The 14,665-nt window shown below is 42.0% G+C and overlaps 2 long non-coding RNA genes across 2 annotated transcripts; both read left to right on the forward strand.

The window, feature by feature from the left end:
- The first annotated feature begins 1,509 nt into the window (after positions 1–1,509).
- LOC141578510 (uncharacterized) lies at positions 1,510–10,044 on the forward strand. Its single transcript, XR_012508891.1, has 3 exons — positions 1,510–1,807; positions 4,286–4,510; positions 9,689–10,044. It is a non-coding gene; the product is annotated as an uncharacterized LOC141578510 (long non-coding RNA).
- Positions 10,045–10,643: 599 nt separating this feature from the next.
- On the forward strand, positions 10,644–13,188 carry LOC141578511 (uncharacterized). The gene is made up of 3 exons (XR_012508892.1): positions 10,644–10,827; positions 11,130–11,253; positions 13,067–13,188. It is a non-coding gene; the product is annotated as an uncharacterized LOC141578511 (long non-coding RNA).
- The last annotated feature ends 1,477 nt before the right edge of the window (positions 13,189–14,665 follow it).

Consider the following 14,665-nt stretch of genomic DNA (forward strand, 5'->3'; position numbering starts at 1 on the left):
CGGGTGCTGTTGTTGTCCCCAGTCTATGGATAGGAGGCTGAGATGCAGAAAATTTCACTGACTTATGAGTGTCAAAGCTACCCAGTGCTGTGGGAGTTCAGAGCATCATGATTGTCCCCAGCATCTATGCTCCTCACCACCATGCTCCACTACTGCCTGGAATCGTTAATGAAAAAGTCTTTCCTTTTTCGGTTTCTTGTTTGTTTGTTTTCTCATTGGGAACCTCATCTCCTCATTTTCCTTTCGGATATCAGTGTAGGTTTATTTTAGGTCTCATGTAGGCAGAAGCATTGCTATCAGTTAACTTCTTTATTACTCACTCTCCGGTGATCATTGTTGCTATTTGACCTAATCAAGTCATGCTTAAGTCTTTCCTGCTCATGACACTGAAAAGAGTCATGACTTACAGAATGCTCAGAGAAGAAAATAATTGATTGATTTTATTTTGCTACCCAATCAAACCAATCAAATAAAAACCCCGGTGTTGACACAGTCGGTAAGCCCTCCAGAATAGGGTCACTGTCTTCCTTGTGTTTCATTTGTTTGGTCACAGTGTCTGGATAGTGACTTGCTGTCCAGCAGTTTTGTGAGGATATGGTGCTCGTGAATCATTGTAAGGACAGAATTTTGACAACAGACTGTATTGGTCATTTCACGAGGGAAAAGATAATATAGAAATATTGCTCAGATCTATTTTAAAATTAAGATTGGAATGTTGAGAAGAGTTCAAGAAACCATACAAAGATCTTTTTCATTTATTTTAGATCTATCTTAGGCACATTATGATTACATAGCAGAGTAACTTATCAACTAGATTTGACAAGAGGGGTGTATTATTGATTATTTGTTTTAGTTGAAATATTCTACCTGGGAAAAAGTAATCAGTGCCCATAAATGAACAAATATGTTTGTATTTCTATGTAACATGGGAGCAGACTTCATATGTTTCTATATAATATATATGACTGTGTGTTTTAATCTGTCTGTCAGTGTATTTATAGTTTTTCAGCAATGTTCTAACTTTAGAATTCTTCTAAGAAAATCACCCCCGATTCTAGTGCAGTTTGTATTGTGTATCCTGTCTTATGCATGGGATTCCACTGTCTCCTCAGTGAGGAATTTCCTCCCCTACTGAGGTAGTAGCAGAGTTAAAGGAACTGTGATTTCTAGGCCTTTGCTCTCCATGTGTTTGCATTTGGCTGTCAATCGCGATTTTCCCTTTCTTGAATTTTCATTGTTCAATTAGAATTTTTGAAAATAAGTGTTAATATGTTGTATTTGTCTCCCTAGAAACTTGATGTGTTTGTGCTTTTCAGTTTTCAATTTCTTAAAAATGTAAATGCACTCTTGTTTTTAAGTAGTCCTTTTTCACTAGATATTTGTTTACCTCTTTATAGTTAAAATACATTTTTTCCAATGAATGAATCGGTGTGCAAGTTTTAAAAGATAGCTTACTTTTTATTTTCCTTATTATAACAATTATATTCATTCTAGAGAATTTAGAAAATAAGGATAAACACAGTAATAACTTAAAAATGGCCTCTAATCTCACCTAGAGATACAGTTGTAAAGTTTCAAATTGAGAATTACAAGTCCTCTCATGTTGTTCTTCTTTTTCAAGATCGTTTTGGTTACTGAGACCCTCGAATTCCCATATGAATTATAACAGTAGCTAATCAGTTTTTGCAGAGGAGCCCACTGGGATTGTGATCGAGACCACGTAGAATATACGGATCACTCTGGGGAGCACTGCCATTCCAAGAACACTGTCTTCTGATCCAGGAATGTACGTGGCGTGTCTGTCCAGGTATTTAGGCCTTCTCTAATTTTTTTTCAGCAATGCTTTGAGTTTACAGAATATTATTTTACTTTTTTCTTTGCCTTTATACTGAGGACAAGTGTGCAAGGTACCGGGATCAGAAGTGTATTTTAGCCCCGCCCCTTGCTGCCAACATGGTCGCTGCGCTCTTGCTTTGCCTTGTGTACAATCTTGCACAAAATAGGATCTCAGTAACTCTCTCTTGAATGAATGATTATATGATTGAAGGATGATGCTTGAGAGTCCTTGTGATGATTTTTTCCTCCAGCCTTTCCCCAATTCTTAACTATGCCCTTTCTCTTCCTAAACTCCAGCCTGGTTTTCAACCTGCCTGTGACATTGATTTTCCCTGTCTGTAGACTCTTCCTTTCACTGGTTCACGATAATGTTACATGTGGGCTGTGGAAACTTGCTAGATGTCAAGAAAGAGCAAATCCATTGCATGCTAGTATTTTTACAGTGTGGTATTTTTTATTGATTGAAATTAAATCAGGCTGACCCCCTGAGCCCTCCCGTGAGCTCTTTTCACTTTCCTACATCTGATACTGCTCTGGTTGCTACATGTGCCCTTCCCCCAGCCTTGGTTTTTGGGTTGAGTAAGTCATCATCAGTGGACCCCTCTCTTTAAAAGATGAAGAGAACATTGTCTCCTTCTCCCTGGTTGGGGACTTGGATGAGATGAGATACCAGATAAAGAATGGAGCTCCACCTCATTCTGACCACTGCTCTTTCCGTTCCGTTCTCCAGAGGAAAAGAGTACAATTCAACAGTATAAAGATTGATTGTGAGCTAATGAGATAGACAAGACAACCGAAAATTTATTAAATATCCTTTCATGCCAGAAACAAATGTATTATACACACAAAAAGCACATAAAGCACGGTAGTACTGTGGTTACAAACATGGGTCTGAGATCGAGTCCTGCTCTGGAGTGACCAGTCCTGTGAGATGGAGAACTGGTAGGTCGGCTTAGGCTCTCCAGGACTGGTTTTCTGTCCTGCAGAGATGGGGCTCGCTAGGCTTCTCTCCCCCTTAGAGGTGCTGTGGGGTGTAACTGTCACGCGTGCACAACTGCTCGTTCCTCGTAAGTGCAGGATAGCATAGATTTTGCGGTGATGGCTTTATGACCACCCCGTGTAGACTCTCAGTGCTCCAAAGGGATGCCTTGTGGTTTGGAGATGGGATTCTCATTTCTGTAAATACCCAAGGATTGTGGTATTGGGCCCTGCTGATTTGAATCTATTCTTTAGAAAGTACATATTGTAGATATATTTTTCAAGCATGTGTGCTTTATTTCTTTTATTATTTATAGTTCTACCCTCTCATCTCTTGGTGTGACTTTTCATGGAATCCAGGAGACAGTCCTAAGCTACCTGCCTCTTCACTCTTCTCCGTGGTGGTTTTCTTCCCTGACTAGAAGAGGGTTTTGCACAGGAAATTTTATTTGTTCCCCTTTTCCTGGAGTCTCTCTTTCGGTCTGCCCATCTCTCACCTGTTCATCTGTCCATTTATCTACCCACTCATTCTTCTGACTTGTTCCAAAAAGCATTTCAGGCAGCTTACAGAAGAACAGATACCAAATAAACAGGTTAGAAAATTGGGCCAAGTTCAAACTGTGAGGCTAGGAGGCGAGCCTGTGTGATGGTTGCAGCCATGAGACACACGTCTCTGCCTGTGACTTATAAGATCGACAGCATGAGTGTACCTGATGCTCCCAGCAGACACAGGGTAACAGGGTTTGTGGGAGATGCTCACTGGCTGTGAAATAAATAAGTGGCTCAGGAGAAGCCCAACCTTTCCAGCTACAAAGGCTTAGGAGAATATTTTGAGTGTCTTCCAAAATCAGGGTATTGCATTGTTTCTTTTGTCAGAGTTCTACGTATAGTTGGTTACATTCTATACCTGGAAATTTCTCCAGAACTTCTTACCAAGTGAGTGCCATTGCTCGGGAATGGGGTGGTTCTGCTCATTGACGGGGGTTGGCCAGAAACCGAAAATGACAGCTTCAAAGGAGCCTGGGATTTGTCAGTTAAGTTTTGTCAGTGCTGTAGATTTCAGGAAATGCTTTCACACTTTCTCTCCATCTGAGGCGGCAGCGTGCTCTCTTAGCAGCATCAGGAGCTCAGAGCCACGGGATGTTGGGGGCGGACTGCACTGCCGTCAAGACAGCCAAGCTAGTCACTGCAGGCGTGGTCCTTTCACATAGTGCATTTCATGTTCTATAGTAGAAGGTTTCAACAGGGAGTTAATTAACTGAGTTAATTAACATTTAATAAATATGAAGCTTTGATGAAAAGTCTGTTATAGGCAGAATATAAGTTGTGAACACTTTGAAAACGGTTTCATTACAGAAATTTCAGTAGGGAACATAAACAGTTTATCTTATTTATGCCTCTCTTTTAAAGTAACACAGAAACAAGGCAGAAAAGGCAGAGGATGATTTCTGTTATTCCTCTCGGCTTGCAGGTGCCCTCACATCCAGTGGCATCCATCCAGACACCAACACTGACACTGGCCATGCTCAGAACTACCTCAGCCCTGAAGACACAAGTGACAAATAGAAGGGGGCCGCGCCCTGTTACAGCAGGTGCTCTCACTTTGTGGGTCCTTATGTAACTGCGCGGTGTTAATCAGGATCGCCCGTTCTACATTGTGTGGCGCTGCTGCGGTGTCTCCTAGTTATTTGTTTCTGTAAGTACTCGTGTATTATTCTCCAATGTGTGTTACTACACATCTAAAAATGCTTTTTACAGATGAAAAATAATGTATATTTAATATAATAAGTCTGAAAAAAGGGACAAAGGAGGCTATCCAGGTCCCACTACTCAGAAATAATAATGAACACTTTAACATCTACTTTCTGTTCTTTTCATCAGTGTGTATCAGCTCTGTCATAAAAACCAGTGAGCACTCTGTGCCTGTTTACTGTGTGGAGACCTCCATTTTCCATTCGGCTTATTACATGTTTTTCTACAATATTCTATCTCCCCTGGCATGATTTTTAATGACCAGTATAGCATTATGTCTTGTGGAGGCATTGTCCATTTTACTTCGGACTTAAATAAACTTTTAAATTCCAAGTGTACTTAACTGAAATACTGAAAAGAGAGCTGTGGTGGTACCGAAAGAGCCCTACCTCCCTTCCCCTTATTTCCTGAGTGTAAAAGCTGTTGCCAATATGGTGTATATATTTCATGACCTTTATGCCTATGACATATATATATACCCATACATAGATACATACATACATATGAGAAATCTATGTATATGTGTGTATATATGCTTTTTTGAAAAATAAGGCCATACTATATGTTTTCTGCAGCTCGCTTTATTCACTCAGGGGTATATCATAGACGTCCTCCCACTCCAGACTCACCCGGTCCTTTCAGATAGACTGGAGGGGTCTCCTGATGTGCAGGTGTGGTCTCTTGTGCAAGGACACCATTGGTGGGAGAGTGCTGTGGACAAGGCCCTGGGCCACGGGGAAACCCCGGCCCCCTCAGTGCCCACAACTCGCCGTGATTTACCGCATCATTGTCTTGATGGTGGACACTTAAGTTTTCTCCATTTTCCACTGTCAGAAAGGATGTTTGACTGGCATCTTTCTTTAACAGACATTCCTGTGATCTTGTATGAGCATGCGTTTAGTTAAGTCTTCTGGAAATTTAGTCCCTCATCACAGGCTACTTTCAAGTGACTAGAAATTCCTTCTCCATTGTGGAATGAAAAATGTAGAATTACTTATGTAACCAATTCTCTATTGCTGGATATGATTTCACTTCAGCTTTTCTTCCCACCAGTGTAACCACTACATCTATTTGAACTGATTTTTTTTCTAAACGAAACGATTCCTAGAAGTGGGGTTGAATCAGTGTGTACACACGTTTTCAGAGTTTACATATCCATTGACATGTCATCCTCCAAAAAGTTCGCTCACAGTTTTTTCTCCCACAGATGGACACTAGCTACAATATCTTTTAAAAATATTTACCAATAAGATGAGCAAAAGTGCTTTTTCATTGTTTTAGTTTGCATTTGATGACCAGTGAGGTATTGAGCATTTTTCACTCATTAGCCATCTGACTTTTGAAAAGTGAATGATCCATTTTGTCCTTTGCACAAATTTAAGTGAGGAAGCTTCTTTTTGCTTTGTGACAGCTCTTTGTATCTTATGAACATTAATCCCTTGTCTTCATCAACATCTATCACAGAGTTTTTCCTTGTCATTTCTTTCGTTTCATTTTGTTCAGTAGGTTTATATTTGTTGTGGCTCAAAATATTCTTAAGATAGTAAATGTCTTCCTTTTGGGTTTTATCTTTGTTATTATTCTTAGAAATACTTTCTTATAATGGTATAAATCTCTTATGTAGGTTTATTTAATGTCTAAGATGGAGATGATAATAGTACTTGTTATAGTGAGGAGAAGTTGAATTAATGTGAGCAAAGAGTTGTATTTGCTGTTATTAGTATTTTAATATTTAAACCACTATCTGTAATTTTTTTTGTGGTCATTATGACAGGAATAGAATTTGTTCTTTCCAGGTGATTCTCTGATTGTCCCAAGACAATTATTGAATTCATACTTTGCTCTTTGATTTGAAATCCCACATGCACAAAATACTTATGTACACTAGAGTCTCTTTTTGAGCTCATGCTATATTTCTGTCAATCATACTTCCTTACTCCAGCGCCATATCTTACATATTGTAAAAATTAATTATTATCTGACAGTGCGATATTTTTTTGTTCTTTTCTTCCATCCCAAACTTTCTTGGCTATTATTATGACTTTATTATTCCTAAAGAATTCTAAAATATTTTGTTCAAGTTAAAAAAAAGTCAGATAAGAGTATTCATGGGATTTTTATTAAGTTTTGAATTATTTTTAGGAGAACTTCCATATTTACAAAACTGTTTTCCTCCATGCAATATGTTGATGTCTCTACATTCACACCTCTTATTTACCCCTCAGTACAGTCCTGTAGTTTTCTCCATGTACAACATGGGCATTAATTTTGAGTTTATTCCAGATTATTGTTGATGTTTTTCTTAATTTTGTAAGTGAGAATTTTTTGCTATTATATTTTTTAACTGTTTAAACTGACACCTAGGAAGGCAGATTCGGTTTGTAAATACTCACTTTGTAACAAATCATTTAAAATTGTAAGTATTAAGTAATTGTTCCAGGATCCTTTCTTTTGTGTTTTTAAATATTTGTTTCCAATATTATCAAAATGGTCATAGCTAAGAAGTATAGGTGTGGAGACTGATGGAGAGAGGTAGTGTGGCTCATGTACAAACTTTGAGCACTTTCATGGCTGCCTTTAGGCTGGAGAAGCCCCAGAAGAGCCCAGGTAAGACCAAGGGTGGCTTTGTATGCACTTGAAAGCCAGCTTTCCTACCTGTATGGTGAAGCCTGGTGGGCGTGGCAGGTAGATGATCAAGGTCTGATCAAGGTCATTGGCTGCACAGAGCGCTGTGTCTGTGAGAACTGGAGTCCATCGCCATGGGAAATGCTTGGTGCCAGGAACACTGCAGGGGAGCTGGGGAGTCTGTTTGTTAAGGATTTTCCAGTCCTGGGAGTTGGAAGATCAGACTCTGCATTCAGATCTGAGTTTGAATTCATCCTCTCTTGTTTACTGGTCCTCTGACTTTTGTCAAGTTATCTACCCTCTTTGAACTCCTATTTTCTTATCTCTCAAAATAGGAGAATTACGGCCTGCTGCTAGAGTGTTTGATCAGGATAAATGATTTTTTTCTATAAGATGCCACGTACAGTCACAAGCTCAGTGAGAAATGGGCTGTCACCTGTTCATCTGCAACTCAGTGCTCGACAGGACATCGGGGCAAAGCCAGTCCGTAATTTGTTTGTGATGCAAGTATGAACAAAATTAATGTCTTGCCTTTCACTTGCAGTATTCTTACTCCTTTGCTTCATTTACTTCTTTCCTCCTTTCCTTTCCCCTCCTCCACCAAAAGATCCTGAGACTCTCTCAGAACACTAGATTCAAATTACTTTAAAGGGTGTCTCATCCTCATGAAATGACAGTAACTTAAAAAAAACTGTACAGATCCCAGACGTCATTGTATTTGATTTACACACACACACGCACACCCACCCACACACACAATCAGCATACCTACCACTTGCTGAGGGAGAAGGACCAATTTTTCTCAGTTTTCATTCACTGAGAATGAGAGCAAAGTCTCTACGCAGACTTTCACCTTGTTTAGTGCATGGTGTTTTTAATTGGATTTCTGTTTGTGGCCATAGAACTATTCTTCTAGAAGAGAGGATGTGGAGACATAGACATTCTGCTGAGATATTGGTGTCAAAATATTTGAGTTGGAAAGGACTTAGGACAGCATAGAGTCGTAACATTTTATGGGTGAGAATCCATGATGGTGTAACTTGGACAAGAACCCGGGTCTTCTGTCTTCGTGTCCACGTGGATGAAGAGGCAACAGGGAGGGAGATGGCAGGGATCCTTCTTGCTTGAGTTCCAGGGTCTTGCTAGTTTTCATTGCTCAGCTGTCTTTAGTTTAGGTCCGTGTGGCCTCTCATGGGAAGGTCAATCTGTCCTGAAAGACTGAGTTTCTAATCAGCAAAAAGCCCTGGACCCACTCATATTTCCCAGAGTTTTTCTGCTGTCCTGCTGACAGTTTATATAAATGATACCTAAGAAACTACTGGATATAAAATCCTTATTGTTATCATTTGCCCTCAAGTTCCATAGGAATGGGGTGCTGTCTCAGGCTGTCTAAGGCTAGATCTGAACAAAGATAGGGTGATAGGCTGTGCTGCTGGACCCTCCCCAGTCGAAAGGGATTTCCACCTTAGTTTTTAGAATCAGACAGATGAGTTCAAATCTTGCCTTTACCAGTTATTAGCTTTGTGAACTTGGGGAAGAAACTGTACTTGTTTGTGTCCAATTTTCTTTATCTGTAAATAAGTTCAGTATTTATTTTAGGGTTTTTGTTTTAGAATTGAATGAGCTAATTTCCTCATTTATACCTAAAATACTGATCACGTGGTTCTATGCTGGTGCCTTGGTAGAAGATTACTAAGGGACTCAGCAGTGAGAATGCAGGTGGGGGACCTCTGGATCATAGAGCTTATATTCCAGGATATGCTTGTAAAAAACTGGATGTGCAGTGGATTTTTAGTAAATGTCCATTCCTTTCCTTATCCACATTGATTGTGTATATATCTTGGTAAAATATATGAACAATTTTTTATTGCAAATTAAATATCTTTGTAGTATTTAAATTATGTAGCTATAACAAAATACGTGAAATAAAATGATTTGTCTTTTATTTTCTTTTCAATATGCAAAACAAAATAAAATAGAAAAGATAAAAAGGTTTTGAAGGAGTAGAAATAATTTTATTTCTGTGGAATCAATTCCCTATGTTCGGTTTTTTAGTTGTGTTGTTAAACAGCATATAAAATTGATAGGTTGTGACTTCAGTGTTGATAGCTAGGTGAGTGTAGTTTCTTTTTGTGGTTGTCTTTGATGAATTATTTGAACTAGATCATAAATTATGTGCATGTTACATATTGGAAACGAGGAAAGAGTGGAGACATACTACCTCCAATGCAGTCATCTTGTTACCAAGTCGAAACTCGTACTGCTTGCTGTATGACAGGCCAATAAATCGGGAGATTGAGGTGTTGGAGCAAGGAATAGTGACTTTATTTGAAAAGCTGGCAGACCCAGAAGATGGCTGAATGACATGCTGGAGAACCGTCTCCCCCAAGTCAGAAATCAGTCCGCTTTTATACTAAAAAGGGGCGGGGATGTGGTTGGTTGTTGCAAACTTCTTGCGGTACGAATTGTTTCTCCTTGGAATTCTTTGTTCTTGCAGCTGTCCACGTGGGTCAAATCATGGTGCCCCTCTTAAACCTCCAAAAAAAACCAAAGTTGATTTTCTATTTTGCAACTTGCCATCTCAACATAAGTGCAGAAGAGTTAACATCGTGAAAGATCAGAGCCCGGAGAATAGGCTCTCCTGGATATTTCAGGCTAAAGGCAACTTTCTTTTACAAAAGGTACAGAGCTACCAAGTCTGAGCCTAGAAAACAGCAAAGGTTTAAAGCCAAATGAACAGATCTAACATGCAGTCAAATTTATTCTTTTCTATTACAATTTCTTTTCCCACCACATAAATAATTTTAGTAAGAAACATGAGCAATTTTTTTACTTTTGCTTCTTAGTAACGGATAATTGGGCCAAATACATTTATGAGAGCAGTGATGCTGTGTGGGCATTGGGGTCACAGCAAACTCTTGTTGGGGGTGGTCGACTCTGCAACATGTCTGATGCCCCATGGGTGTTGGTGAGGGACCCCATAACCAGGGGCTCTCTTCAGGAACCAGCATATGGGCATTGACCTCTGGAGACCTTTTTCAGCTGCCGGAAATTTTTTCAGATAATGTGACTGAAAAACCACTTCAGCTGGTGATAATTAGGGAATAAAGGAAGAGGAAAAGGGCTTGGATTAGATTAGAAGAGAAGGACAGAATATCAGGGAACCTGGGGGCTTGGCAGTGGGTCCTTGGGAGAGAGGGGAGCAGAGGTGGGGAGGGGCACGGCTCTGGAACCAGCTCCTGCACCTGCCCCAGGGCCCAAGTCACACAGCTTTAAATTGGCCTAGGACGCTTTCCTGTCTGGATGTCACCCTGGGCAGAACCTTGAGAATCGAAGGTAAGGGGTGGGCAGCACTCACCTAGGGGATCACTGAGGACTTCGTTCAAGTCCACGGTGCCTTTTCTGGTCATGTGTCTTCACTTGCCCTTTATCTTAGGATCTAAGGAGCAGGAGCAAGGAACGCAGGGAGAGATTCAGGAAGACATCTGACTGTGTTAAGAGACGACAGTCACAGCCACACGGGGAGCGAGGACACTTGCAGCAAAGTAAAACGACTTCACAACTATTGCATCAGAGCTGCAGGTGTGAGAGAGCCTAAGCCTGTCTCAGAGTGCAGGGGACAAGTGGAAAGGAATGGTAAATTTCCACTGACAGTTGAAATTTTGTTAAATAGCCTGCTACTGTTGCTTGTATCACTTGAATGAATGCAGGCATATTTCTATGTGCATTTATATGTTCACTCTAATCCACCAGCCACTCTTGCCCCCATCGGGGATGGGCTTTCTCAAGCACAGTGTACCTCCTGCTTGGGTGGGCCATGCTGCGGGTCCTCGCCTGGGGCCGGGCTGCTACAGGGCACTGAGTCCCCGAGGCACGGCCTGCGAGACACGACAGGAACACCTCTGCTCTTGACTGAGGGCCTCCGTTTCATCCTGCAGTGTAAGAATGCTGGTGACTGAGTTAGAAGCATGCTTCGAAGCTGTCCATGTCCTTGCCATCCAGAAGCGGAGCCTGGGAGCTACCGAATTTCTCCAGAATGCGGTTTACATTCATCTTCGACAGGTGAGTTTATGTCTTTTTACAAGTGGAGGAATTACTGCAGTTTTCCTGGAACTTACTCACCACTAGTCCATCTGATTTTTCTGTGCTTGGATTCAATATGGCATGCTAAAAATTCTGGAGTCAGATCTTGAAACCCTGATGAAGAGGATTATTTTATTTCTTTATATGATAGTATTTTACTTACAAAATTCAGAGTTTTCGGTTCTTTCAAAAATTTTTTTGGGGGGTTGGAGAAACAACTTTGCTCTTACCATCTTTGTGACCTGTTGCTTTGTGCCTCTCACCTGTCTTCTGTCACTTCTGAGGCGGTTCCATTTGTGACCCTGTCCGGGTTGTTCATGGTATAAAACATAAAGTCTGTAAAACTACAGTCCCATTTACTCCGAAGACATTCCACAAATACTACTTAAATCTGGGTGTGGTTTTAAGAAGACAGAATCATTAGAACATGTACTTGCAGGTTGCTAGTGCAAAATCCCCAAATCAATAGTCTAGCACAACATCTAATATCTTTCTAATCTACCTTGGATTTGTATGGATAAGTGAAGCAGTTTGCTAAGAACTCAAGACCAGGGTTAGAATAAAGGCTGGTGTAGCTCAGCAGGTCCTCCCAAGCTGATGCTCTGCCAGAGGGCGGGTCCTAGGGGAGAGGGCGTGTCCTCCCCTCCCTGAGCTGACAATTTGATGGGCAAGACCTTCATCAGGTGAAGAACTTGACTTTCTTCTAAGAACAGTGGGTTTGAAATCAGTCCTAAAAGCGTGGGAGTGACACAATCCCATTTGTCTCAAGTAGGGGAGAGTGGCTTTGGGGCCACTTGGGAGACTCGTGAGTCCAGGTGGGCAGTGTTGGTGGCTTCCACTTGACCGGTGGGATGGTCAGTGTGTAAAAGCGAACAGATTGAAGGCATGTTTAGATGGTAAAAAGGAAAGGATGAATGCTGTCTGTGAAGGTAGGATGGAGGAAGGAACAGGTTTCTGGGTGGATTAATGAGGTAAGTGATGGTCCTGCTGTGCTCTGAGGAGGGAAAGCTGTAGAGGGAGTTCTGGGGGATAACTGATGAGTACAGCTGTGGGTAAAGTGAAAGGCTGTTAGATGTGTGGTTTGGGAGCTCAGGTGAGAACCAGTAGTGAGTAGGGGGAGGGGAGAGAGACTTTCAAATCAGTTTGTCTTGTGAACATACAAATAAGGATGAGTAATGACACACTTAAAACCTCTATATTCTGTATTTAAAGCCCAGTAACATTTTGCTATATTGACTGAAGAGGTTCTTAATTTTTTTTTAAGAGAAATAAAATAAATAGAAACAAAATAGTGGAGATAATGAACATCTTAGGGTTGATGTGTGTCCTTGTATGTATTTTCATACCTCATCTGTTTATAACCATAATCTACAAATAGATCGCTTGCTTAGCATAAGAGTTAAACAGAGGGACGTGACACACAGTGTTGGGGCTTGAAGCTGATCTTCTCGGGCAAATTAAGTCACCTCTCTGTGCCTTAGTTGCATCATCTGTGACTTCCCCCGGGCCCCTCATCACAGCTGATTTCCTAGACTAGATGTTGGGAGGGAGGCTGCTGAAGGGAATAAGAAGTGGCAACTTCTAGGGATATTGAAGAGAGAGACAAAAACAGATTAAAGCCGATAAACTGAGTAAAAATACCCTCAAAAGAGAAAGAATCCCGCAGTGTTTTGAGCCCCTTAGCGTAAGGGAAACAAAATCAGGTAGACCCAAAGCTCTTGAGCATGTGAGTATTGTGGGTGGGTGGGTGTCATCAGAAAAGGGTTGAGAAAAGGCCTTTTCATTTCCCTAGACGTTTCCAGTAAGGATGGGGAGCAGAAGAGAAAACCCCCTGCTTCACAGTGGAAGCTGCTGTTTTGTGCAAAACTGACCAAAGTTTGGAGACCAGTCATCAGCGGTGCTGGCAAATGAAGAGACATCGTGATTGGGTGGGGCACTTGCTGCGACTTCCAGGTGACCTGTTGGCTGGGGGCTGTGAGGCGGGCAGTAGGTTTGCAGGGTGACCCGGGCATAATCCCTGGCTCTGAGGCTGCTGGTCTGACTAGCAAACCTAGGCACCCGCAGTCCTAATGGGGCAGCTCGGGATGTGGCCTGGGACACCTGCTGAGCTGAGGGTGAGAAGAGGGCTTCCCTGAGGGGGTGTCATGCGGAGAGTGGGAACGTGTTCCTGCAGGGGAGGAAGAGCCTCTGAGCAGGGTGCTGGATGCACAGGCAAGACCAGCCTGAGCACGGAGGCTTCTGGGAGCCAGAAGTCATACAATGGCCCGAACCGCCTTGTTCCTGCGAGACTGCAGGGAAAAGATGCTGAAAAAGTAGGCAAGGGTCAGACCCTGTGGTGTTTTATGAGTGCCAGTAAAGGACTGGTCAGGCAGGCACGAGAGAACCCTGTGGGCGTCCCAGCTGGGGCGTCACGCCGGAGGGAGGAGCAGAGTTATAGACTTTGCCACTTATTAGCTGTGTGACTTTGAGCAAGATCACCCCACCTCTCTATATATATATCTTCGTCTGTAAAGTGACAGAGTGACAAGCTCGTGTAATCAGAAGGCTTAGTTTAGCTCTGATCCTCTGTGTCCAGTCCTGTCAGTGCTGCCTGTGAGGTTCTGCAGCGGCTGCTCTTACCCTGAGATGGGAGGGCGTAGAGGGACATTGTAGCACCCGAGGGCAGGAAGGGGTTGCTTTAAAAGCAGACATGTTGCCGCCTGCAGCTGCAGGCCTGCAGGCAGTTTGGTTGAAGGTCCTGCAGGGGACTTTGGAGGCCTTAGGTCGTGGAGAGTACTTTGGACGCCTTAGCTTCGTCTTAAGTCTTGTTTTCCCTTGCGGACCGGATTTGCCTTTGCAGATTGATGCTGAAGATTTGGGCTTCTAGCAAATCTGTTTTCAGAGATGGGTATATACGTAAAATATCGTATAAAATAAAATGATTTATTTAACGTGTGGGACTTCGCAGCTGTTGGGAACAGCTCTGTTTTCCTGGTTGTCACGGAGGACACCAAGGGTCAGCAGAGCGTGCGGGAAGTCAGGTAGCCTGCAGTGCTGCTGCGGGGTGTTCTCCCGAGTAGAGCACTCTGCTGAGTTGACTCCTCTGAGTTTGGTTGCCAGATGAGCAGACAGCAAATTAATGAGTTCTGGTGGGATTGTATAATGACAGGAAGAAAGAGGAAACCGTAGTTTTTCCAGACTAAAACAAGCTTTTGTTTCCTGATCCAGTTGTGTCTATTCTGGGACTTCATTGAAATAAACGTTCAGCCTAAATGATAAGAGTTATGTTTTATTTGGCTGGAGGACTCGAGCCGTTATGGCAACCTCTCAGATCACTCTGAGGGACTGCTCCCAAGAGGTAGGGGAGGAGCTAGGATATATAGAAGTTTTACAAGAAAGACCAGGTAGTTGG

The sequence above is a fragment of the Camelus bactrianus genome, chromosome 8 (assembly GCF_048773025.1).
Source record: "Camelus bactrianus isolate YW-2024 breed Bactrian camel chromosome 8, ASM4877302v1, whole genome shotgun sequence".
NCBI classification, from domain to species: domain Eukaryota; kingdom Metazoa; phylum Chordata; class Mammalia; order Artiodactyla; family Camelidae; genus Camelus; species Camelus bactrianus.